This window comes from Pygoscelis adeliae, unplaced genomic scaffold (genome assembly GCF_000699105.1).
Source record: "Pygoscelis adeliae isolate BGI_AS28 unplaced genomic scaffold, ASM69910v1 Scaffold31, whole genome shotgun sequence".
NCBI classification, from domain to species: Eukaryota; Metazoa; Chordata; class Aves; order Sphenisciformes; family Spheniscidae; genus Pygoscelis; species Pygoscelis adeliae.
The window spans coordinates 2,367,844-2,392,740 of NW_008824233.1; the positions used below are offsets into that span (position 1 = coordinate 2,367,844).

The 24,897-nt window shown below is 38.9% G+C and overlaps 1 protein-coding gene across 1 annotated transcript in view; it reads right to left on the reverse strand.

Moving 5' to 3' along the window:
- The window catches only part of PDE5A (phosphodiesterase 5A, cGMP-specific), a 140,514-nt gene extending 118,709 nt beyond the window's left edge, over positions 1-21,805 (reverse strand). Inside the window, exon 1 of the mRNA XM_009334918.1 lies at positions 21,750-21,805. The gene's annotated coding sequence lies outside the window, so the exon portion shown is untranslated. The remainder of the gene's footprint in view (positions 1-21,749) is intronic.
- Positions 21,806-24,897: the final 3,092 nt, after the last annotated feature.

A 24,897-nucleotide genomic window follows, 5' to 3' on the forward strand; every position in this document is an offset into this window, starting at 1 on the left:
CAAACACTACAGACAGAAAGCAGCAGTGTTGTAGATGTTCATGCAAATTTAACTTCTTCCATGTCCATTATGGTATCACTCTTTAGCTACATGATCAGTCCTATAGTTTTCTCCCATTTTCTGCTTATTTCTTTGTGCAGGAAACAAAAGTGTATTCTGACTAAACCACCTTGAGATAATGACACTTTTATAAGCATTATTTCTTGTATGCTTGTGTTCAGTTCCAATCATCATTTTGTATGTACACATAATAAAAATATTGTGATGTGACCTTAACAGGTAAAGATGGAAAACCTCATACAAAGTTCAAAAAGGGCAGGGAGTTAGAAACCAGCAAAAGGACATGGTAACAGTGAAAAGATTGAATTTCATATAATAAGAAGCAGTCTCAGCATGCACATTGCCTAGCCAAGGTAAACCACACAATAAGTTACTGTATAAACAGAATCATAAAGTATATGATCCTTTAATCTTGAGGTGGCTTCAGTGCAGTTCTGTTGTAATTACCTTTATTATGGATAGGAGAACCTAATGTGGTTCCAATTCCTGAAGAGGTATGGTAACTTCTAATTGTTGGAAAATAGATAAAGACAATTCTACTGTTTCATGTGCATGCTTAAAATTCACCTGTCACATGTATTTCTATTTAGCTATGGTTTGGAAGGTGTTTAAGGAGAACAGCAGTTTAATAGAGCATCTGGATCTCATTGAAGATCTGTTTTTTGTTTTTGTTTCTTAATTTATTACTATGCTTTCCAGCTGGGCTGGTAGAGGAACAAAGAGGACAAGACATTGTTCAAAGTCACAAAGCGAACTTGTATCTCAGCTTAAATTTGAAAGTTTTCTTTTGCCTTTTGCTTTAAACATTAAATGTGAGATATACTACTCGATAGTATTTTTGCTTGTCACTTGAAGTTTAACTTGCAAAATGTAATAATATTCCTCATTTTGGAAACAATTTTTAAAAGATGTTATAGAAGGCTTTATTTTGTCAGCTTTGTTTTGGTCCACTGATGCTGTTTTGTAGAGATAGTTGTTACCCATTTTCCTATTTGAGAGCACATGGGGGGGTGTGTGTCTGATTTGATAAGACTCCTGGTTGTATGCAGCGCTGCTTATGTGTGTCTAGCACGTCAACACATGCTGGTGCCCCACTCCACTGCAGATGTCCTTGTGCTGGAAACAAAAAAAATAAAAAACCAAACCTGGAGCTACACTGTAAAATGTGCTGTATGTTAAAGGTAATCAATACTTGATTCTTAATATGGGTGGAGAACTAGTGGAACATGCCAGCTATTATTGACTGTATTGTTTATCCTACTTATGAGTTTTCCTGCTGGCTGTTCATCCTCTCAGTATCCAGTTTCCAATTATTTCTGACTGAAACTTTTGCTTTCAAAACAAAGCAAAGAGCTGCAGTCGCATCAATGTTCTGATTGCTGCCTGCTGTATTCCTCCCTCACAGGACCATTTACATTTTTAATGAGTTTGTTGTCCTCCCACTCTGTTAAACTATGCCAAAATGCAGAATGTAGTTGAGAAATAATGTATTAGTCCTCTTGAAGGAAATAAGGAGGTCCAAAAGGAAATTCCACTTAAGCCTCTGATTCTGTTAAGGCAAACTATATTTTTGGTTGTCTACTTGAAGGGGAAAACCTAACCCTGGCCATGCAGTTGAAGATGTGTGTAATCTTGGCTGTGCTGGCTGTTTGCCACTTAGGTAAGTCAATGCCATTTCTGACATCTGTGGATCATATCCTTTTGACTGCTGTATAACCCAGCCAAATCATTTCAATGGGCGTGAAGTGGAAAGACAAGAAATTTATCCTCAGGTTTAATCTGAATGCAATACATAATTTTATGAGAGATGAAGAGGGCTCTTGAGACAGCAAATAGGAATACATCAAGAAGCAGCCATTTGGGTCTCGGATCTTTAGATTTATATTCATGCTCACAGATCTAATTACTACTAGCAAACTAGAAAGACCCATATTGGCTCAACTCTTTAATGCACTGCTGATCACAGCTATATAAGCCAGTAAGTGAAAAAACAGAAAGAGCTTGGCAGACTTCACTGTTTGGTCCAACTTCTTTTTTTTTTTTGTTCGTGATCCATGCAGAAAAAGGCATGGGCGATTCCAATTTACTTTTTATCACATAAATGAGATCAGACCATCTCTGACTTTTGTAGAACAAGATATTTCCTAATGCAAATTACAGCAGCCACATGGATGTTTTACTAGTGGAGCCATTCTTCTAGCTGGGATCATTGGAGTACTTTCTGCTCCCTTTCCTCCTGCCTTACCTTTGAACTGCTCCTGTGCTCAAGTGGTGTGGAGGTAGAAACACAAACCTGCAGGAGCACAAAGGAGCCTTATGAGGGCTGTGGATTTTAACCGCTGAGTTGGTGACAAACCCTGAAAGATAGATAGTATCTTACTGTAAATGGTACATATAACCTGTGGTTCTCCTATGCGCAGCTGCAAGTGTGATGGTTCCTCCTCAAATTCCTGCATTTATTCAGAGGCGTATGTATTACTGCAGCTCTGAAAACATCACAATATAATCCCTTTTGCCTGTATATCTTTGCTCTGTTGACTAAAATTCTCATGCCCTAACCAAAGATTCACATGTTTCTTGCTCGCCTGGCAATACTTAAAGCATTGTCAGGATTTAAAACTCTTCAAGTCATTGGACAACCATCAGCAAATGCACAAGTTCTTGCTTTGGAGAACTCCTTGAACACTTTTGGGATGGATGTCAGCAATTCTACCTGTATCAGCCAACAAAGCAGTAGACAAATACAAAGATAAGAGCATGCTAACTAGCGTTGGAAAACAGTAGGCTTGACAAATGAGAGCATGCAGAGCATAGTGCTTTAGAGAGTGGTGGAATTTGTTGCTTTATTCTAATTTCCTGTGTTTTGAAGGTTTTTTGAGACTGTGATAGCATTGGAGACAGTAGTGATGGGGAGCTAGAGAGAAACATAGTTCGCATGCAGTCCCCAAGCTCAGAAAATTTTGAAACCTGAATTGTTTTCTTCTGGGAAATCTTCTAGTGCCGATTATGTTCCAACAGAATTTCTGAGGCAGCCTGCCCATCCAATTTCCCTCTTTTTTCAAGCTTATAAAATAGCAAACTGTTAGCATGCCTCCATCCTTTTGACCCTGTAGAGCATGATAAGGCAATTGAAAAGTCATTGGGCTGCCCCTGGAAGCTGGGCTATGGATTCTAGCCAAAAGCACGGAAGCTGTAACTGGTGTGGAAGATTTTTCTTCTCTTAATCATGCCTTCATATTTGACCTCTTTCCAGTCTTCCCAAAGAACAAGTCATTAGCCACTCCTTTGGAAGAAGAAAGGCTTGAGGCAAGCATAGCTTGAGATTTGTTTGACCTTTCAGCTCTGCTTTCCTTTGAAACCAGGATTACTTCTGCTGTACGCAATCTGGATTACGTGGGGATTCCAAACATCTGAGAGAGTGAGGCAAAAGATAATTTTAGGGTCAGATTTTCAAAGGATCCTGACTCCAGTGACCGAGTCAAGGAATGAGACTTTTGGGGAACTCCCGTATATTGGCTGGTATGTTTTTTCAGAAAGTTTGGTAAGTGTTATCAGAGTAGCTGCTGAAACTACTTGCATGAAAATCTGAGGGGCTTGAATGGGAGGTGAAACTCTGAAAATTCTAGCTGCTAAGGATAGATCTTACCTTGTGTTGCATGTTGAAGGCCTGCTCACATCAGGAAAATATTTGAGCAAAAATTCAGTATGTAAGAGTTAAAAGATCAAAAAACGTCAAGAAATGGGTTAGTTATTTGCTTTGACTGTCCAACAGAAAGAACACACTGCTTTCCCCAGGCCCCAAAAGGATTTGCAAGACTGACCTTCAAGAGAAGCTGACCCGATCTGTCTAGAAAAAAAATTCCTGAAAGAGTTGCCTTTGCCAGAAGAGTGGCTGCAGAGATGGTCCTCTTACATGAAATGACACCACACCAGAGAAATCCAAAAACACAAACCTTACTAACCGTGCTATAGAATATTAACATTTTGAATATTCAACCCATTTGTAACCTATAATTAATATGGCTAATCCATATTTTATATAAGCATGTTGCATCAATTACTATGTTTGCATTTGTTTAATGGTGGAAAAACTCAACTGTTACACTTCTTGTTGAAGACTTAGGGCCATTTATGGTATGCTCACGACTCCCTTTGTCCTCAGTAACGTCTCCTGTAGGAATGAAAATCTGTGACTCAAATCACTATATGCTATTATGGAAAATATGCCAAAACCTACACTATGCAGTTCTGCATGCAGTTGTTTCAAAATATCCAGAGACCAGATGCACATCAAGAGCAAAAACTTAAGGTCAACAATACTAATTCAATAGGCATATAATGTTATCCAGTGTATGGAAACAAAAGTCAGGATGGCTGATTTAATCAACAGAAAATATTGGATTTGGTTAATATCTTTCAGTGATTGGTTGTTTTACTGATGGTGGGATTTGTTTGATAATATCCAAATGTAAATACCGTTTGTACAATGTAACCCTAGGTTACTGTGATTTTCCCCCCCCAGTCAGGGGCAATTTGGGTTTGATCTTGAGTAACTGAGACAGAAGTACCAAAGTACAGTAAATCCAACATAATACTTTCTTACCCCAAAGTACACATTCCAAACCACTGGAAGAACACAGCATTTTTTCTGAATTATTTACTCAAGAAAACAGATGAAAAATAATAGTTTTCCATGTGGCAAGGAAAATATAGTTCAGGAAGCTCATGAGTGATTAAATGAATGTACTGTGTGTACCTCTTAATATGCAATATACATGTAGTTCCATCTTGCTTCTATATTAGTGCATGGAGTCAGAGGAGAAGAGCTCTCTAAAGGCAAAGCAGGAGTTGCTCTAGTAGCCCAGAAACCAAGAGGAAGATAGCCTGAAAAGTGACTTCACTTGGATTTTCCTTCTCCTTTGCATAAAGGTTATAGTATCTTGGAATCTCATATGCATACATGTAATATCTTTTAAGCATAATTAATGTTCAGAGGAAGAAGTTTAATATGCAGTTGGAGGCTTAAAGAGCTACTTGGAACTTAGGGATCCAGCTCCATGGCGTATGCTCTATCCCGGAGCCAGGATAACCTTTTTCCTATGTGTAGGTAAGGAGAGTGAGGCTTGAGCAGAGGTGGCTGTTGGGGGATGTAGCAGCTCCCAGTGTAGAGCAGGCAAGTGACGCTGCCTCTCTGTTCCTCCTGGAGCTGCCAGACTGTGCCAGTGCAATTTGCTCTGAACATGCTGCTCTTCCGTACTTTCTAATCAATTTGAAGGGATCACTAACAATGCCAGGCATCTGTGTAATTGTTATGGTGCATAACTCTTATTGAATTATCTGTTTTCAGCTTGCATGGTCAGGTTATTTTTCTTTCAGTTGGAGGCATATATAAGAGAACGTGCCTCTGCCTAGGGAATTTAGATCTGTTGCATAAAGCCTATGACTAGTGCCAATTATAAGTGCAAAGAATAGCCTTTTTTGTTTGGGTTTTCCTTTGATGTGTATCTAGAGGAAGCACGCAAACCACATTTCTGGTTTATCTGACCTCTCTGCTCTAAGTTCCAATCAGCTTTAGTTTTCAATTAACTATAAAAAGTGCAGGATTTTAAAAGCTGTAATTCCAAATTATTCCCAGCACAAACCCCAAACAGCTGTGCTTTGTGCTGGGAAATGCCTTGGAGGCTGAAGGAGGGATCCTTCTCTCCAGGCCATGTAGATGTTTTACAGCTGCAAATATGGCCTTGAGGTTAAAGTAACTTCCTTGGAGAGTCCATCTATAGATGGGCTGGCCAAGCAGTTTTGCAGTTATGAAGCACGACCTCGGTCTGTTCTTCTGAACGCCTGCTGGGGCTGGGGGGGGAAGAATGTGATGATCTGAGATCTGCACATCTTCACCTTCTGAGGCCCCGCTTTTAGCACTCTGTCACCTCTTTGCATACACTTACTGCATTTTGGAGCCCTGCTAACACATATGGACAAGTTTGGCTAACCCCAAAGTGAGCGTGCCTGTGTCTGGGAAGCAGCGTGTGCCTGCCTGGGTGTGAGGTGCTGAGTGGTCTTATTAACCGTGGGGGGAAGCGGAGGAGTCCTGGGCTGGAAACCGTGCTGACACAAGTGCCTTGTTTCTGGTAACTCAAGTAGTGTTCGGTGTATGTACCCTAAACTTTCTCAAGCAACTCTGAAAGCCCCAACTCCCATGTCTGCTTTACAATTATCTGACAGTTAATTTAATAAAAACTCTGCAATCAACAAGCTGAATTCATGCAGCTCATGTTCTTCAGGGCCTCATCTGCAGGCTTTGCAATTACTAATGGGCAGAACTTTGCAGGCACTGCATTGATCCACTAAGCTCTGCTCTGATGTTGTTTCAAAGAAATAATTACCCTCACCATGTTGTTTCTGCTTTGCTATTTCTAAACTATGCAAATTCAGGAAGCTGCCTCTTGCACATGATTATGAATTGCTCATTGGGGTAAGGTATCTAACAGGCAGCTAAAATACAACAAAATATTAAATGCATTTCCATATTGTATGCATTCTGTTTATGTATTATTCACTAGAGACTCTGAATTTGGTTCAGAATAACAAACACAAAGGTGACAAGTTCTTTTCTCAGTAACAGAGCAGATACAACAGAAGGTATTTGGCCTATAGTTTTTCCCTAGAGGGACTTTGCCTGAAAAAGATATGAAGAAAATCTCAATAAAATATCAGGACTTGACCTATTGCTGATTATGTGAGAAATACACAGGAGAAAGTCAAGGCAGGAATTTAATAAGAGGGAGAAGGAAAGTAGGGTACAAAGTGTATTCTTAAACATTAATATTTTCTAATAGGTGAGTAACAAGAACAGCAGGTTTTTAGTGGCTTATAAACAACACTGAAACCTGGAAGTGACAACTATCAGCAGCCCATGGCTTGTTAAGTCCATGAGAGAAGGTTATAATTCATATGCCATCTGGATGTGGAAAATTATTTGAAAGCAGCTCTTAAAATGAGCTCATCACTTGGTGCTGAATACTCTTCTGCAGGAATGTGTCTCAGAACAGTAATGGAAATGGGGGGCAACAAGTTTCAGAGTAAGAAATGATAAAGTCTGTGAGGGGAGAAGGGCGACTTTATTTTCATCTTTGACTTATCAATATTTTTCTGAATTCAGGAGTTTCAGTTAGGTCCAGAAGTCTGGGTGCTTCATGGCAGTAAAGGAACCATATTTGGCTAAGAAGAAGGGATAGGAAAGGTGGATAGTGAATGAAGAACTACTAGATGTTTTTATGGCAGAAACCCAAATCAACCAAACAATGCTACTTAGTGAGTAAGGAGAGACAAATGAAGTTTGGAGACATAACTGCAAAAGTTTTTCTTGTCCTGGAAAAAAAAAAAATCCTCATCTTTGTGGACTTGTGTGGTTTTTCAGTGGTCCAGAGAGAACGGAGAACCTTGGAAGCCAAACAGGATGGTGTTTCAGTAAACAAGGCATGCCACAATAAATGTGTAAATGAGCTGACCAGTGTAACAAGTATTAACTGAAGTATATGTTATTGCATGGCTTGCCTTAGATTTGTGGCCTAAACCATAGGGAATGTGTGCTTTGAGATGGTGTGCAGTTCTTGTTTCTTCCTGAGACGGGTGATCTGGTTAGACTGCCATGTACCACAGAAAAGAAAGTCATGCCACAGACTCTCCTACAAAACTTATTCTGGATGCCTGGCAGGGAATTGAAAATGGGAGGAAAAATATAAAAATAAAATATGAAAGATAGCTTGGTTGAATCTGTCAGCTGATCTGACACATAAGAAAAGATGGGGAAACTTGTTTTATTTAGGCTAGCCAAATATGTCTTACATAAAAGAAGGTAAATGCTAGTGAGAAGTGATTATTTAAGCTAAGTGATAATGTTGACATACCAACAAATTAATGGTGACTTAAAGCTGTTTTAGACTGCAAAGTAGAAGGGGCTCTTAATTTTTAAAGCAGGGAAAGCCTGGAGCGGGTTTGGCTTTTTTATTTGACTCAAGGATGGCGAAAAAACAAGCTACTTCTATGGTGGACTTTGAGCTCTTTGAGAGATTAGATGGTATGGTGCCTGTTATAGCAGAGATCAGGTCTAATGACTCAAGAACTCATCTCTCATCTATGTTTTCTGTTCCCCAAAAAGGTTTTGGGGGGAGTGTATTCTCTGCCTGGGCATCATAAGAAATAGTAATTAAATTCACAGTAACTACCGCTGTAGAATTGCCTAAATCAAAGGGGGTGTGTAGGGGTCTGCCTTCAAAGTCTCCGTGCTCTAGAACCCAGCGCAGTTCCTAGGCAGTGGGATTAGTAATAAATTGAACGGAGATCCTAAAATAGCCTTCCAGAAATGTAGCCCCAGGAATTATGTCTGAAGTTAATTGGGTTTATTTAGTATTTAACACAGAAAATGCATATACAAGTGGCAGCAGTAATTAAACTTCCATAAGTGATTACAAGTAAAACTGAAATCGCTTATGATAAGCTCAGTTTGTTAAACAGAGCACACCACTTAAAGAACTATTATGATACATGTCATGGACCCGAAGGAATCGGATGTGGATGTTGATTATTTTTAGCAGTTAAGTTCTGTAATTAAAATCAGGCTTTTGATAGTTGTGGCTCTCTCCACATTCCTTTAAAGTGTTTGGCCTTGAATAATATTTGCTGAACTAAATGACCACAACTGCAGCCGGCACACAACACATTTTGGAGTTGTGGAAAGATGAGCTCATAAAGAGTGCACACAACCCACAGCCTGATCCATGGGCAGTGATTACTGTAAGCCCAGACAACCAATTTTATTCTCATGTGCACTGAAGTATGCATGCCTACTCTCTGCTTGCGTTTACATTCAGAGATGCTTTTGACAGACTAAGTCATCAGTGTTCCTACTCTGATTAGTCATCTTTATAGTGGTGCTTTGCAAAGATGTGCTGTCAGCTGAAATTCATCCCGTTAGTCATATTGTTGATTCAGTTAGTCATTCCGAAGTCTGGGCTATGTCTCCTATTGGTTTCTTCCTTACGTATTCTTTTCTTTGAATTATTGCTGATCTAGCACTGTATTAAAATAATTCTGTGTACATAGAGTATGTTCTATAGTAATACATATTTGCTTATTTTGCTAAAGACCTTCAGGAATAATCTTTAATTTTTAAAAAAGCTGTAGTTATTAAAACTGTACTTGCCACTGAAAACACTGGGACTTTCCGAACAGACTATTCAATTCTATGACATTAAGGTACTGCAGGATCATTCCCTTAGCGTGGGAAAGATGTAGGAGAAACCTTAATCATTTCGGTTTAAGCCCAGTTCAAAATAAGACTTGCTACTACACCTGATCTGTGCTGTTTACAGAATCAAAAACTATTAAAATCAGAGCTATGAGGACCTCAAAGTCAATTAAACCATTCTTGAAGATTTAATCATAGTATATATTTGGGAACACTCACGTTACTAGACCTATGAGGTTCTATTGTGAAAATGGCAACTTCAGTCATGCCTAAAATCAAACCTTATAGAAAAATTTTTTACAAATTTAAAGCCACAAAGCAAATGGATTTCTCTGGAGTTGGGAAGGCATAATTCTGTTTGGGATTCCATTTTTTAAAAAGGGTCATCTCGGAAACAAGTTTTCCTCTTAAATTTGACAAGAAAATGACAAAGAGGTGTATTAAAAATACTGTTCTTAGAATTTTATTCTGCTTTATTTTGTATTATATTCTGTTTTATATGGTATGTGATAAAGGATAGTCTGCTCAAAGAAATTCAGTTGCAGAAATCATGGTCTTAAATGGTAAGCTGAGAATTTCTTATAAATTGAAAATAGCTAACTTGGAAAAGTGATATCTAGTATCTTCTCCTGAATGAAAAAGAGCATGTCTCTCGACATGCGTTTTTGCTATCTGCTGATGTTAGCATTTAAGAATGTTTCAGAATAGGACAGGACTGAATTAAGAGAACTTGGATGAGTAAATTCTCTTGTGGCTCTTTAGGAAGTTATAATGTCCAAAGAACTTCAGTTGCAAGGAATCTCTTCTACTTAGAAGGCAAAAAGGGAAAACTAAAAGCCCTTATTGCACACGGCTTGCTGTCTGATTCCCCCCCTCCATATGTAGCCAGGTTTCTCTGAGGGGAAAACTTAAATGGTAATTGGTTTTTTCCATAGTGGCGCAAGAATCCTGTGAACAGATGCTGACTGATTCTGTTCTGTGCAACTGGACTGGTGGCTCTCTGAGTATTTGTTCAGGGCTGCCAAGTTATGAAATGTTTGATGTACAAGCTGAGTGTAAATAAAGATTTTATTACTTTGAACAAGACATCTCGGCTCTAAATTCCCTTGCTTACATTTGCATGAATATTAATGACCTGTTAGTTAAATGTGGATATAAAGATGTCAGCTGGACTAAAATAGATCAAATAATATTTCTTCTTAGATTTGCCCTTTAAATGTTTTATGGTTAATATCACTGGGCTTCCCTCCTCTTCTCTTAATGTGTGTTTACTGGTTGTTACGTGGTCACCTTTTTAAATACAAGATAAACCCACAAATCATCTGGTTGCTTTTGTTGTAATTTACATGAACAGAGGTGTTGTCTCTGTTTTCATAGATGAAGGAATGGTTTCTAAACGGCGTGTGTGCAGAACTGCTTTTTACATTTTTCTTTGTATTTAAAATAATCTCTCTGGAAAATAGCAAGCTTTCCAGGGTCTAATATCTTTCAAATATGCTAGGAGAAGCTTGAATTAATCCTCTTTAGGTCTGTCTCAATACACCAATATTAGTATTTTAAGACTTCTTAAAATTTGAGATTATACCTGTACTCTTGCCTGTGTTTCATTTTTGTAAAGAAAGATTTATCTAATCTGATAATGATTAAAAAAATAGGTGATATGATCAGGTTTTTAGTTTTCTTATATTCTTTTTCTCCTCTTTCAATAAGTTTTTGCAAGTGAAGACAAATATGAAAGGCAGATATGAATTATGCATTTCAGAAAGGAAATTGATCTGTTTAAGTACAGTGAAAGAAAAATGAAGTTTCAGTGTTTTATATTAAATGATTTTATCACTTTCAACAAGATCTAGTTACTAATATTAAATAATATTACTTAGCATTAGTTATTATTTCTGAAATGCTAGAAATTACATAGTAAATTCAAAGATTACTTTCTTCCAAAAGGGATGCTTCAATTCTGTACTGCAGTGCTGCAGTACAAGTCTGATCTGGACAAATGTCCTTAATCTGTAGAAGGATTTCAGGAAAAACGCTTCTGGAGGAAAGTGGCACTAGACAATAGTAAAACTATAAATGATGCCCAGATTTACTTAAATTCATGGAGCTAATATCTCATCTAGCTGCCACACCATAGCCAAATGGTATTTAAAGAACAACTCCAGTAACCTCTATGCATAGAAGTAGTTGTGCAGTTACCCAAAGCCTATATACCCTTTTGTCCTCCTCACATGTGAGAGAACCAATAACGTGAGAACCAATCTGATGGTTTGTTGATCGAAAAGGCTTCGAAGAAGTAGCACCCAAGCCTTGCTGGATCCTAGGCAGTAATGCTGAACAAGTAAAGTGCTACAGGCAGCATAGTGTTTTGTTCTTCTTGTCAGCTAAGGTTTCCAAATGCTGTAAAATCCTTCTGTTTCTGATCCTTCTCATAATATTGTTGCATGATACTATAATTGTACAAGAGTTGTGTCAGCACCCTGTGAGCCAATGTCTGGAAACTATTAAAATTCTTCATAGAGCATAGGATGGCACAGGAGCAACCGATGCATCTGGAAAGATCAAAACCTTTCTGTTGTGCCCTGGTTGGGTAAGTGATTGCCAGGTTGAGGCTGGGGATCTTTCAGGATCCTTCAGACAGATTTCTGGTATATACACACTGATACAGGGTTGCACATATAGTATGACCAGGTATCTAAATGCTCCATGTGAAAAGGATGTGGAACATCCCTCTTCTGGTTTTGTTTTATTACAATCAGTAGCAGTCCAGTCTGTAAAAAGCTATCCGCTTCTATGTGGATAAATTTCAGATCTGAAACCAAGTATTTTGAATCTAATTGCATGTCTTGCATTTGATTTGTACATGTGTACAAGGGCTCTGTGGCATATGGCATGAATCATAGGTAGGATGTCTTGTCACATGTGCTGTGAATTGTACAGTAGTATTTCATCCATGCTGATGTGATTCATCTATTCAAACTTAAGGAGCTCTCTTAGCAGGGCACCCTAATTTTTCATCTTTCCTTTCTTCTCTTGTACTGGTAGCTTGAATCCATTATTCAGTTCCAGTTCAAAACCAAATATTTTAAATGCACATCTTGTAAGATAACTTATGCAAAGCCATTTGTGTTTGGTTATTATATATTTTCCACAGAAATTAGGAAAGCTCACTTTAAAATTCAAGATAAATTGTAGCTTTTCATTACTACTTTTTCTGGACTTTTTGTTTTATTAATATCGTAATGGGCAACCCTCATCAAGCTCCTTTGATTCTCATGATTCTACTAGGGGGCTGAAAGTACATGTTCTAAGAATAGGAAGACAGAATTTATTGCTGTTAGAAAGTGTTTTTAGGCAGATGTTCTGTTTAGTTTGGTACCAGTAAAATGATTCATCAGCTTCAAAAATGGTTCCTGAAATTTCGCTTAGATCATCCCTATGAAAATACAACAGGTGAACTAAAAAAGGACAGAAACAGGAATAGTAGAGAACAAATAATATTGTTAGGTGGCTTCCTGAGGGTCTCAGATAATTGTTACTATGTCTGGAGTCTGTGCTGAGTAAGGAGAGACTGTACATAAAGCAGTGGCATGAGAGATTTGAAAAGAAAGATGTTCATGTTATGTACATGCATATATGTGTATATATGTATCCTAATAGGGTTAATGGATCAAGTCTTGCAGAGAGCTGCATGTAGGCAGAACCTTATACTTGTGATGCTGAAGTTGGTACTTGGGCTGGATGAAACCAGCTCCAGGGCCCAAATAAGTAGCTTTAAGAACTAGGTTTTACATCTTTCTTATGATGATGCCACAGCCACACAAAAATAAAGTATTCTGGAAATTGAGAAACCTTTATTAAAAATGCTTCTTATTTTTAGTCTGAAATACTTGCAGGTGTATGTATCATCCCTGCTTGTAGAGGGAAGACCAAATTACACCAGAACCTTGCTGAATGTATCTGAGGTCTTTAATTCTTTTTGCCTTGGAAGCCTGTTCTGGTTTACCCAAGCCTCAGGTACAGAAATGAATGTCATGCCAGACTTCTGCAGAAGTCTTGCATTTTACTGCTTAGGACATTCTCCTTAACTGTGTAGAATGGATGTAACTCCGATGGTGCCATTTCACTTTTTACTGAAATGTTAGCATGTGTCCTCTGCTTAAAACCGCTTTTAGGCTGTGCTCATACACCTATTTAGGTTCCAGCTCTGTCCCCTGGACCGAAAGACTTTGCTCTGCTTCATCCATCTTCACTCCAGTGAAAGATGAGGTTAACAGCGATTTGTTGGTGTTGGCATGCAACAGTGCTTCTCGGGCTTTCTTTCACTTTTCCTTTCAAGGAGAAAATGCTGAGGCTTTTCATTATAGGGCCATAATCTAAACATATGCATGTAGCTTTAAAAGATGAAATAATTCAATGGCTAAGAGACAGGATTGGATTGTAAAGAAAAGAGGTAATGAAACAGTAAAAATTCAGGGGAAAGGTAGGATGCAAGCAAAGCTTGGGGAGATTGAAGTGACCCCCTAGCACAGCAGATGGACATAAAACTAAATGAGAACTGACTGGGCTGCAGTAAGTATGAGGGAAGTCTGAAACTAGGAAGGCAAATCCCAAATCACCCGCGACAGAGCCAGACTGTTGCTGACCCTTAGTAGCATTTCCTACCAAAAAAAATATTTATGAGAAATTCAAGAACAGTGTCACTCTTATAACAGCCACTAACACTCTTCCATAAGTGGAACAACAAATATAAAATAAATAATTTTTTATTTAGGCTCTACTTGATGTCAAAGTAGAGTGTTGTAAACCATTTTATTTACTGCTGGTGCCATGCAGCCATTTTAAAGTTGTTACATGCAATGATGCCAGCTCTCAAACTGGCCTCTGAAATTGTCTTAAATGAGCTGCAGGCTAAATGTCTTCAGGTGAGCAACGACTGTTTGGCAGTAGTGGCTTGGATAGAGACGCTTAACGGAGCCATTGGCCTCGCAGGGGGAAGAGCTCAGCAGCTCTGCCGTGGGTGCTGGTAACACCTGGCCTTGGCTTAGGGGGTAGGGCCATGGCAGAGTGAGGCATGGGTGTGCTGTCTCAGCCTGGTGAGTAAAGCTGGAGGGCACAACTTGTGTTTGGGTGTGAGTAGGCAGCGTGTGGAAGAAGAGGGACTAAGGAGAGACTGTGCTGCAGGAGCAATTGAAGCAACTACTGCTTGCAGTGTCTGGGACTGCTGCTCCTGGTATTGATGGCGGTACCTACCGCTGCTACCTAAACTAATTCTGGGGGAAAGTTTCTAGGATGCGTAAGCAGGCGTAACTTCCTTTGATATTCCCCACTCTTTGTATTTCTCTATGCAACTAACACCAGACAGCAATAGGAGGGTGAGCGACTGTGATGCAGCGTGACAACCAGGCAGTAAGTAGAACTAGTCTGCAGGCATGTGCTCTGTCCTGAGTGCATCTTGTACCTGTGTGTGAAGAAAGGGCAAAGACTTAGTGTTCTTCCTGCTGTGTCTGCCCCCTATCTAATGGTTCACACAAACTAAATTTGGGACTATTCAACACTGGGTTTATTCCTCTGAAATACAATAATATAAAAATGATTTTTTCCTACCTGACGGAGCTGTCTACTTACATATGTATCATCACATCTGTTTAATGATAAACACTGCTTTTTTTGTTCTACTAGCCCTGCAAAGCAAGGAAACAAGGAGATAAATTGTATTTTCACTGAATTCCAACCAACTACATCTACCTGAGGCATTACAAGTCTACCTGCCACTGAATTCTTTTTACTGGTGACAGCGTATCAACCAGAAGGGATCAAGCTTGATTTTCAGAGTCCAGGCTAGAAACTTGCTGGGCTGAAATCAAGAAATACTTTCAAGTTGTAATTTAAATATATCTGACAAACACGTAACGTGGCCCTAAAGCACCAAACATGCATGCTTATTTTGGAGAATAAGATCACAGTTTAAGACACTGAGGTTAATATTGCCATCCAAATTAAGAGGCCAGGTTTGCTTAAACAACTGGGATTTTGGTAATTTGAGGACACAGGCATACTCCATACTATAAAGAAAGGCAGGGAATCTTCATGGTCCCTGTCAATCAGGAATAAATTTGTCTCATTTCAGATCTGGGGATAAGTTTGACCCTATGCTTTTGAGAGAGATACTAGTGAAGCACCTGTCCAAGAAGCTGGTGTGTGCTACCTTGAAGTGCAAGCCTATGCAAATAATCCATTTCTAGCTACTTCTTAGAAGAGAGGAGACCAGATCATTACAATATAAATGACTAATTCTACATGAAAAAGGAATGGAAAATAAAAGAATCTTATTCCTGTGTCTTGCAAGCAATTAGCTCAGTTCTTGAGGAGGTAACACAATGTATAGTTTATCTCTTAATGCTGATCTACTATTGTCTTGAGGTACTGAGAGCTATGCAGACCTGCATGTTGTAGATCTAACAATTGAGGTGAAATTAGGCTTTGACCTAATAGAGAAGACAACCTAGCAGATACCCAGGTTTCCAAGCCACAGGCTGGCTTCACTTGAAAGATAAGTTAAAGGTAACTGATTTGTGCTGGCTTTTCTGCCCAAGATCTATAGCGTTGCACATTGTTTTAGAAAGCGTTTACAGGCTGGAGAAATGGGCAACAGGAACCTCATGCAGTTCAACAAAGGGAAATGCAAAGTCCTGCACCTGGGGAGGAACAATCCCAGGCACCAGGACATGCTGGGGGCCAACCAGCTGGAAAGCAGAAAGGACCCTGGGGGGTCCTGGTGGGCACCAGGTTGAACACGAGGCAGCAGTGTGCCCTTGTGACAAAGGTGGCGAATGGTATCCTGGGCTGTGTTGTGTTAGGAGGAGTGCTGCCAGCAGGTCGAGGGAGGTGATCCTTGCCCTCTGCTCAGCACTGGTGAGGCCACACCTGGAGTGTGGGGTCCAGTTCTGGGCTCCCCAGTACGAGAGAGATGTGGAGCTATGAGGGAAAAGTCCAGTGAAGGACAACTAAAATGATTAAGGGACTGGAGCATCTCTCCTACGAGGAAAGGCTGAGAGAGCTGGGACTCTTCCGGCTGGAGAAGAGAAGGTTGTGGGGGATCTCATCAATGTCTACAAATACCTGCAGGGAGGGTGCAAAGAAGACAGAGGCAGGCTCTTTTCCTTGGTGACCAGAGGCAATGGGCACAAACTGAAACACGGGAGGTTCCCTGTGAACAGCAGGGGAAACGCTTTTTCACTGTGAGGGTGACCGAGCACTGGCACAGGTTGCCCAGAGAGGTTGTGGAGTCTCCATCCTTGCAGATATTCAAAAGCCATCTGGACGTGGTCCTGGGCAACTGGCTTTATGTGGCCCTACTTGAGCCAGGGACGTTGGACCAGATGACTTCCTGAGATTCTTTCAAACCTCAGCCATTCTGTGCAGTTACACTGAAATGAAGCTTCTGCATATGCTTAGCTTTAAGAAACATGTGCTTTTAATGCTTTTCTGCTATGAAACTACTATTAAAAATACATCTGATTATCAAAATCTCTTGCAGGCTAAATAAGAGCTTATTGGCACTGAATATTAGATAGAGTTCAGAGATGTCATATTTTCCTATTGTTGTGCCAAAGCTATTAAAGTTGCACCTGAAACTAACAACTCTAAACAAGCAGTCTTTCTTTGGCTTTACTGTAAGAAAGATAAAGTCCTGTTCTTCAAAGTCTGTTTATGGATTGCTGGTTTTAATAAAAAAAAATCTGACTTTGCACAATTGCTCTTCTTCAACATGCACAGTTATAACTGGTTTGTGCTCTGTATTTAAAATAAAGTGCAGAAGGCAAAAGTAGAAGTGATTCTGGCCTTTTTTCTTTTTTCAGAATGCCTGCAGCTATGGTTTTCCACTCAGCAAAGATTTTTGACCTAAAGGAATCAAGAGCAGGCAGATGCTCAGGGAACAAGTGATAAGGATCTAGGAAGATTTTAAGACCTGCAGCTCATGACAAATTAATATCCTTTACAAACAGATTTAAAATTAGCTTCTTAGCTATGTTCTGATGAGACTTTTGAGGACTCAAGGAATTCTTGGTGGTTCAGAAAGAGAACTTAACCTTCTCCTAATATGCTTCATGTTCTGTCAGCTATGCAGAGGCAATGGAAAACATTTGTCAAAACAGATGGCAGTGCTAGCCCCCCGCCATTGAATACAAATGGTAAGTTCAAGGTCCAGTTAATGGCGGGTGAGCCAAGAAACATTTGGAGATTTAGTTTAACATTGAATATACCCCAAAGAATACACTATTACAATTCCAGGACTTCTTGGCTATGGCCAAACTCTGAATACTGCAAGAACAGTAATTTCATAGTTTACACTTTCAGCCAGAACAAAGAACTGCTGAGGTGCACGAAAAATTAGATGTAGCAGTTAACATGGTTTTCAATATTTTTTTAAAAGACATGTTCAACAGCTGGTTCAGTCCAGCAGAACATTTTTTGCCCAGTGCTTCGTGATAGTCTACTATGCCATTCAATTGCCTTTCATATACTAAAATATTACCTTAAAAGCAATTGTGTATATAGAATATACTAAGAGATTAAATGTGAAAATATCTGTTTTTTCTATTTTAAACTGCTGGCATGTTACACTAAGTTTCACAGAACAGTTAGGTAAAATGTGGAAATTATGATCTGCGTAGCTGAAGTGTTTGTAATTGGTGGCATGACTACTAAAAGCAAAACAAATTTGCAGAGATGTTGTCTTACATGCATCCAATGAAATAGATACTGGGGTAACTTCTGCTGATTAAGTTAATGATGAAAAAAGTTCTTGCTATGATTTAAACAATTCACTGTTAAATAAGCAGATGTTTCTTGCCTGAGTTTGAAATATGAACATAGGAAAAGCTCCTACAAAGCGTTTGCAATAGTGACATTAGTGCTTTATATTGACCCTGATGAAGATCCTAGTTATTTCATCATGTACTATTCTGTAAAGGTAGGGTTTTTTCTATGGAATGGGTACAATGGAAGGATACAGTGCTACTCACTGCAATGCAGTAAGTGCAATCTTACACTGCACCATGTCCGTCTCTACCTAGGTATCCTTTGCCTGTACGTTAGGAATTAGGCGTCAAAGACCCAAAGTGTAACACTGTTGAGAAAATAAATAACTTTAGTCTTACACACAAGTGCCTGTCATCAGGTTCAGAATGTTTCTTCCCAGTTGTACCTTGCTGCACTCCCTTCTTCCTTCTGCACGCTGCAGGGAATGTACAGCCTCAACTTGAAATCAAAGAGCAAGGGCTGAAAGATAACTAACGTGCCTGATAGTTGTCAGACTACCCATACGTGCTTTCTTCAGCTTAACATTAATGACTTCATAAGGATTAGTTAAGGCTACCAGACCTACTCTGCTTTTTTCTTCTAGAATTTCTTGAACCTATGGGATAGACTCTTAAATTGATGACTGCAAGCTGGGTTACTGTTAACTATCTTAAGGTAAGCTGTTAGACACCCAGTGTTATTACTTTTTACACTACTTTAGAGGTGTAAAGAAGCATTCATGTGCACTATACCCTGGGTAACTTCCATGTGAGTACGGAATGATGGCAGGTACTTAATTTCTATACCTGTGGTTTCAGATTGGACCTAGAGACCATACTCAAAATCCAACTAATCTTACAAAGGTGTGAAATTCTTCCTCCTCAAAACCCTTGTGACCTTTATGCAACAAATTTGGCCAATATGTCACCATTACTTCCTGCAAAGCAGAATTGGGAGATATGTGAAAAAGCTGTTAAGTTTTTTCTTAGGAATTAGGCACTGAAGGTCAGTGCAAGAGCCATATGCAGATGTTAACACACCTCAGTTGGCAATAATTCAACTTTTAAAACATTGTATGTTCCAAATAACTGTGGCAGATGTACAATAAAGTACATAGAGATGTGGGAGGAAATAATTAATACTAAGGATCTTGAGGATCGTCTTGACAGATAACAGCTTGCTGTTGCGGCTGTCCCAGGAGGATCGCTGTTACTTGGAAGCAGCACATTTCTATGCCTCTTTTCTTGACAGTACCTGGGATTAACTAAGTCTGCTGTTACCTAAAGATCTCTGTAGACAAGAATCTATCTTGAGGAAAACGGCTGCAGAGATCCAAATTGAATGGCAAAGAATTATGGTTGCCAATTTTATTTACATAGATTATTTTTTTTTTAGCTAAGACTTTCACTGTGTAGTTTGACACTAACAAAAGTTATTCCTGGATTGAAGCATTCGGAAACAGTATAAGGGAATGAAGATGGATGTACAAAACTAGAAAACAACTCCTTTTAAGTATATCCATCATTTAAAACAGGAGAAAAAATCCATAAGTGAATTGTGTTTTCAGAAGTCTGGATAATGAACAAGGTATTTCTTGATTTTTTTTGTGAATGTGTTCAGTACTGTACAAACAAACAAAATGTTATTTTCCCTTAATACCTCTATAAACCTCAGTCCTTGCACTTTAATCCTACAGTGACAATAATAAAATATTTTATTTCATGATTTGTTATGGCTATTAATCCTATGAGCTTGGATCATTTTGTTAAATCACAATTGAAATTTAGCAAACTGCCTACTTTATCCTCCTAGTCAAACTTGTCCTCATTTGACAGGGCTCCTTTCTAATTTTGACTTATTAAATTCTGTGAGAAAGAACAATGGTGGCATCCTGTTTCTTATTACACAGGATCAACTGATCAGATAATTCAAGGTCTGATAAAATATCTCAGTGAATTCGGCTGTATGCAGTAAGCATTACTGTTGTTAGGCCATCTTAAAGTAAGAGTGCAATTCCCAATTCTTTTGCAAACAGCCTCAATATGCTATGCTTAGCAAGTACCTCTTTCTCCTGTGGAATATGGTTTTGGTTTTGTTTTGAATTTTAAAATGTACCATGTCACTTTAAGTTGCTAAATGGTGTGACTTACTAACTGTTCTTCGTAGATTGTGTTGGCATCTTGAGGACTGCGTTCTTTCTAGCTTTCTTCCCTTAAAATAGTCAGTTCTAAGAAAGCAGCATTATTCTTGTGAAAACAGCATTTATAATCTCTTGCATGTTTATCCTCCGCATCATCTTACTGGGAACATGTTTAATCTGCCAAAAGATTTTCTGAAATCTGACTGCAAACCATTCTGCAGTCCAAATTTCTCATGCAAATCCACATGACTTCAGGTAGGTAGAGAACTTCAGGTTCTCTAAGCACATTATCCGCAACCAACTTTAGTTTCCTGAGCCTTGTGACTGCTGCATATTCAAAGCACTATTCACTTATTGTACTTATCTAGTTAGACTGTATAACTTCTATCTAGGCAGTTTGCTTTCAATCTTACCTCAGTATTCACAACCTCATCTTGCTGAGAAGTCTTACCTAAGCTCCTTATCCTGAAAACTTGGGGCTTTTTATTTAACTTCCACGGCTCGCAAGCAATCCAGCTTTTGTTCAGTCGGTGTTTGGTAGGCTGGTGCATCCTCTGTGCTGCTTGGGTTTTCTTTAATCAACATATGGACTATAATATATTGTTTGTTTTGAATCTGATGTCATGGGAAAAAGTGTTGCTTGAGTCAGTATGGAAACTTGCCCAGATATGTTCAAGTCGTCTTCCTTGACTGTAGTATCTGCTTGAAGCTTTTCACTTGCCTTCTGATGGTTATTCCTGCTCATCCACAGGCTGTTTCCAGTCCAAATATAGTGCTACTTGATTGGAAAAATCCAAGAAGCGGTTCTCTTTTTGGCACGTGTTTAACAATCCTGACCAAATCCCTTCTGAAATGCCATGGTCCAGTTTGTCATAGAAGGTCACAGGCTTGCTAAGGCTGTCCCTCCGGACATTTGACTTCTGTGTCTGCACAGCTAGAAAAACTCTGAAATCTGGAATGTTTTCAAACCCTTTTCCCCCCTGCCCCCTCTGAAGTCGCTGTGAGGAAGCAGTGACCTAGGGTGCCCTTGTGAAACCCCTATTGACCCACAACTTGGAGTGTGCAGCCGGTTCAGGGCTGGGCCTTACATCGGGGTGCTGTGTTTGGGGTTTGGTTTTTTTTTGCACTGAAAGGAGCCTTTCAGATGATAGTTGGGAATGAGCTTAAAAGCACAGGCAAAGTGATTGTTTTTGCTTGGCTGCTTAACTAAAGAATATTATTCAGGGCAAACTAATGTAACTCCACTGATATTAATAAACCTGAGTTACAACAACTGAAGAACAAGCCCTTAAATTCTAGGGAAATTATTATACAGGCTGAGATTAAAAGGCTCTAATGCTGTCTTACAGGGTTTAAATAGTGTTAAGTGTTTAATACCCAACTAATTTCTAACTAGCTTTTTCTTCCTTTCTTAACTTTTCTATTATATTTTATGTTGATGTTGTAGTTTTGCTGTAAGAAAACAACAGAGCTCTGTTCAAGATAAAGCTGTCCTACCTTCAGATGTGTAGTACCTGCTCAGGACAAGAGGCTCAGCAGGCTTCAGGGCTTGCGTGGTCCTGTTGAAACATTCAGAAAATCAAACCGCAACAGCTTCTGTTTTGTAAATACCAACTGGGATTTTTCTGTAACTCTTAACCCAGCTGATTAAGAATGGATTTTTCTGGGGACAAAAAAGATACTGTTCTAACTTGAGGGTTGTCTCGCTGCCAGATTTCAAGCTCCTGTTATAAATCATTACGGCTCTTCAGAAAACAGATGAAATATGAATGTTGGCAAAACCATCCTTCACTAAGTTTGTTCCAAAAATGGCCAAACTATTTTCTATCAAACTTTAAAAAAAAAAAAATCCAGAGTCCAAGAAGAAGAAACCCGGCTGGTTGAAGTTTGACATATTTGAAAACTAAAGTATGTAATGAAATAATTCAGTCAGACTTGAACTGTCAATATCACAATGTGCTCCCCTTTTAAAGTCACATAAAGACTAAAGGGAAGGGTCAAGATACGTCCATTCTGTTTCTTTCTAACAAAAGATACCTTGGTAGACAGACAAGATCCTTGAACAGAACTGGATGCTATAGGACTTTAAGTGGGTTCCAGTGGTGGAATTGAATATAGCGTTGTAGTGCTTATTCATTAGCTACCTGGATGCTACTGGAAGATAGCAGGAAAAAATATTTGTAGATGGTATCTATTTTTTTAAGATACAGAAATGAAATTCTGGAAAGTGTAATCAATGCTTTTAAAGCTGTTAATTTTGCTTGACTCTTTCCAGGATGCTTCCCAGCATGTAGCCAATTTGTCTGGCAGTTATTAAACTATTAAAAAATTTCCTTCTGTTTTACTAAACAAAAACCCCCCACCCATTACAGAATAGTGGTCATGTTTTGCAAGTGCTGCAAAATATTTTCTGGCATTCTGGGTTGTGTTGCATGCTTGCTTAGTTTCATATAAAATGACTTTGTTCATACTCTCAGAAGTTATGTCAGTAATTATTTTTTAACACATTATGGAGTTGGGTCTACCTCAATGTCATCTGACTAACCACTCCTATTTTTGTCAGCATTAGAAATACTATATAATGTGGTTGGCTGAGGAACTACATGTAGGGAGATCTTTTTGCTTTTAGCTGGCTTTGGAGGAACTGCTGAAGACTGCAAAACCTAAACAGCGAAAAGGAGCTAAGATATGCCAGCTTTTCTCAGGCAGTACTCATCAGAGAGGGCAAGTGGGTAATTTCACCAAAGAATTAAAACCATGCTTATATATTATTGAAATAATGCATATTCTACTATCTAAAGCACTTTGGATTTGAACTCAATGGGGGAACTAGGTTATAAAACAGAGACCTTGTTGAAGTCGATCTCTTCTGGACACCCTGAAGTTGCAATGAAGATGATGGCAAAATTTAATTCATCTACAAATGGTCTCAGAATAAACAACTACTTGAATGCAATCTTCCTTTTATTCAGAAGCTAGGAGAGTGCTTTTTGTTAGCTTGTCTCATCTATTGCGTTTCCAGGCCATCTATCAACAGTTACAGTTATCCCTTTAGCTGCTCCTACCTATATGATGATGAGAGAGAAACCATGAGCCAGGCAGAGAATATATGGACTGTCATGACACCTTTGTCTGTTGCATTCAATGGTTTTTGCTCAGAAAAAAAAGCATCTGGCCCTTAGGAACACCACTTGGCAGTGACAAACGTGTGTGTATTCTGACATTCAAACTGAGGGATCATGTCCTGAGATTTCTTCTTAGTTACTAGTCTGTATGACCAGTGTTTTTAAAATAGTGGAGGCAATATCCACTATCCAGGATATTTTTGCTATTTATAATTCCCATTGTTGCAACTGTCTGGGGATGATTAGATCGGATGACTTCAGTGGTGTGATAGCTATTGATATAAATAACTTTCCAGAAGATTTCCTTATGACTTCAGAACAAATTAGCCAGTAAGAAAAACATTTCTGAAGGAGTTTAGTTCCCTAGCTATTTTCTGAAAACCGCACTAGGCACTGATCTGCACACAGAGCTAAAAATCTTTAAAAGCTAATCTTTGAGTGCCTAGGCTTTTCATTAAAAAAAAAAATCGATTATCAAACACCTAGGTCCCATTTTCAGGAGTCTCGGGCTCCTCAGTTTCTTAAGCATTTTTTAATATTGTGCTTTCTGAGGAGCTTAGAGAAAATGGAAGAAATGTTCGCCTAGATGAAGGCCAAAATAAACTGTATGTATTCATCAGTGATCAGAAACAAATAGTGTAGTTAATGAATAGCTAGGGAAATCTGGCCAAGGGACAGAAAATTATCCCAAACTCTCCACTTATTTGAAGCATACCTAAAGGTCTGCTGTTGGAAAAAGTCTTTCCTGTGAGACTTCCAGTGTTTCCTGGCTTCAGCCAGAAAAGGAATAGTGGAAGAAGTGCCTCTCACTTTATTTTGGTACTTCTGTTTCTGATCCTTGAAGAAGGGAAGCAGAGGCATGGTGTGTGTTTGAAAATAAATTAACAAACTTCTAATTGCTCTTTCAAGTGGGTTTATTTCATTCCATGTTTTGGCTGCAGTTTTAAATCGTCTTTTTGTGGACTAACGCTGTGGAATTGTTTCACTCTTCCCTAGGAGGACCAAAGATTTCAGGCAGTCCAGAGGCCTAAATAACAAAAAGGTGAACCTGTTTGTCATTCTTTTCCTTTCTAAATCTGAGTTTGTGCACCCAAATGCTCAAACTTTGTGTGTGTGCCTGCACGTGTGTGTATACAAGTACAATTTGGATAACCTCCTTAGATTAGCTGTGAAAACTGGAATTCCTAGTCCTGATTGTTAATTGACTGAGACACCTTGGATGGCGTAAGAATCTGCCCCTACAATTCAATGATTTCATCAGAAGAGACTTCCTTTAGGTAGCAACAGAAAATGCTGGAAGTCTTTGACGTGTTCTCATGCTTGCGTTTTTCAGTTATATGACTTCTTATGTGGAAAGCTCTTTCTAGCCCATAATAAGTATGCAGATAGCATCCTATAAAGATTTGCTTGATTTACTGGAGATAGATACTACTATGGCAGCAAAACATTCAAGGTGGTGTCTGAGGTAACTGCAACTCTTTACCTTAGCAGAATGAAGTTAGCTAAATGTTATTCCAGTA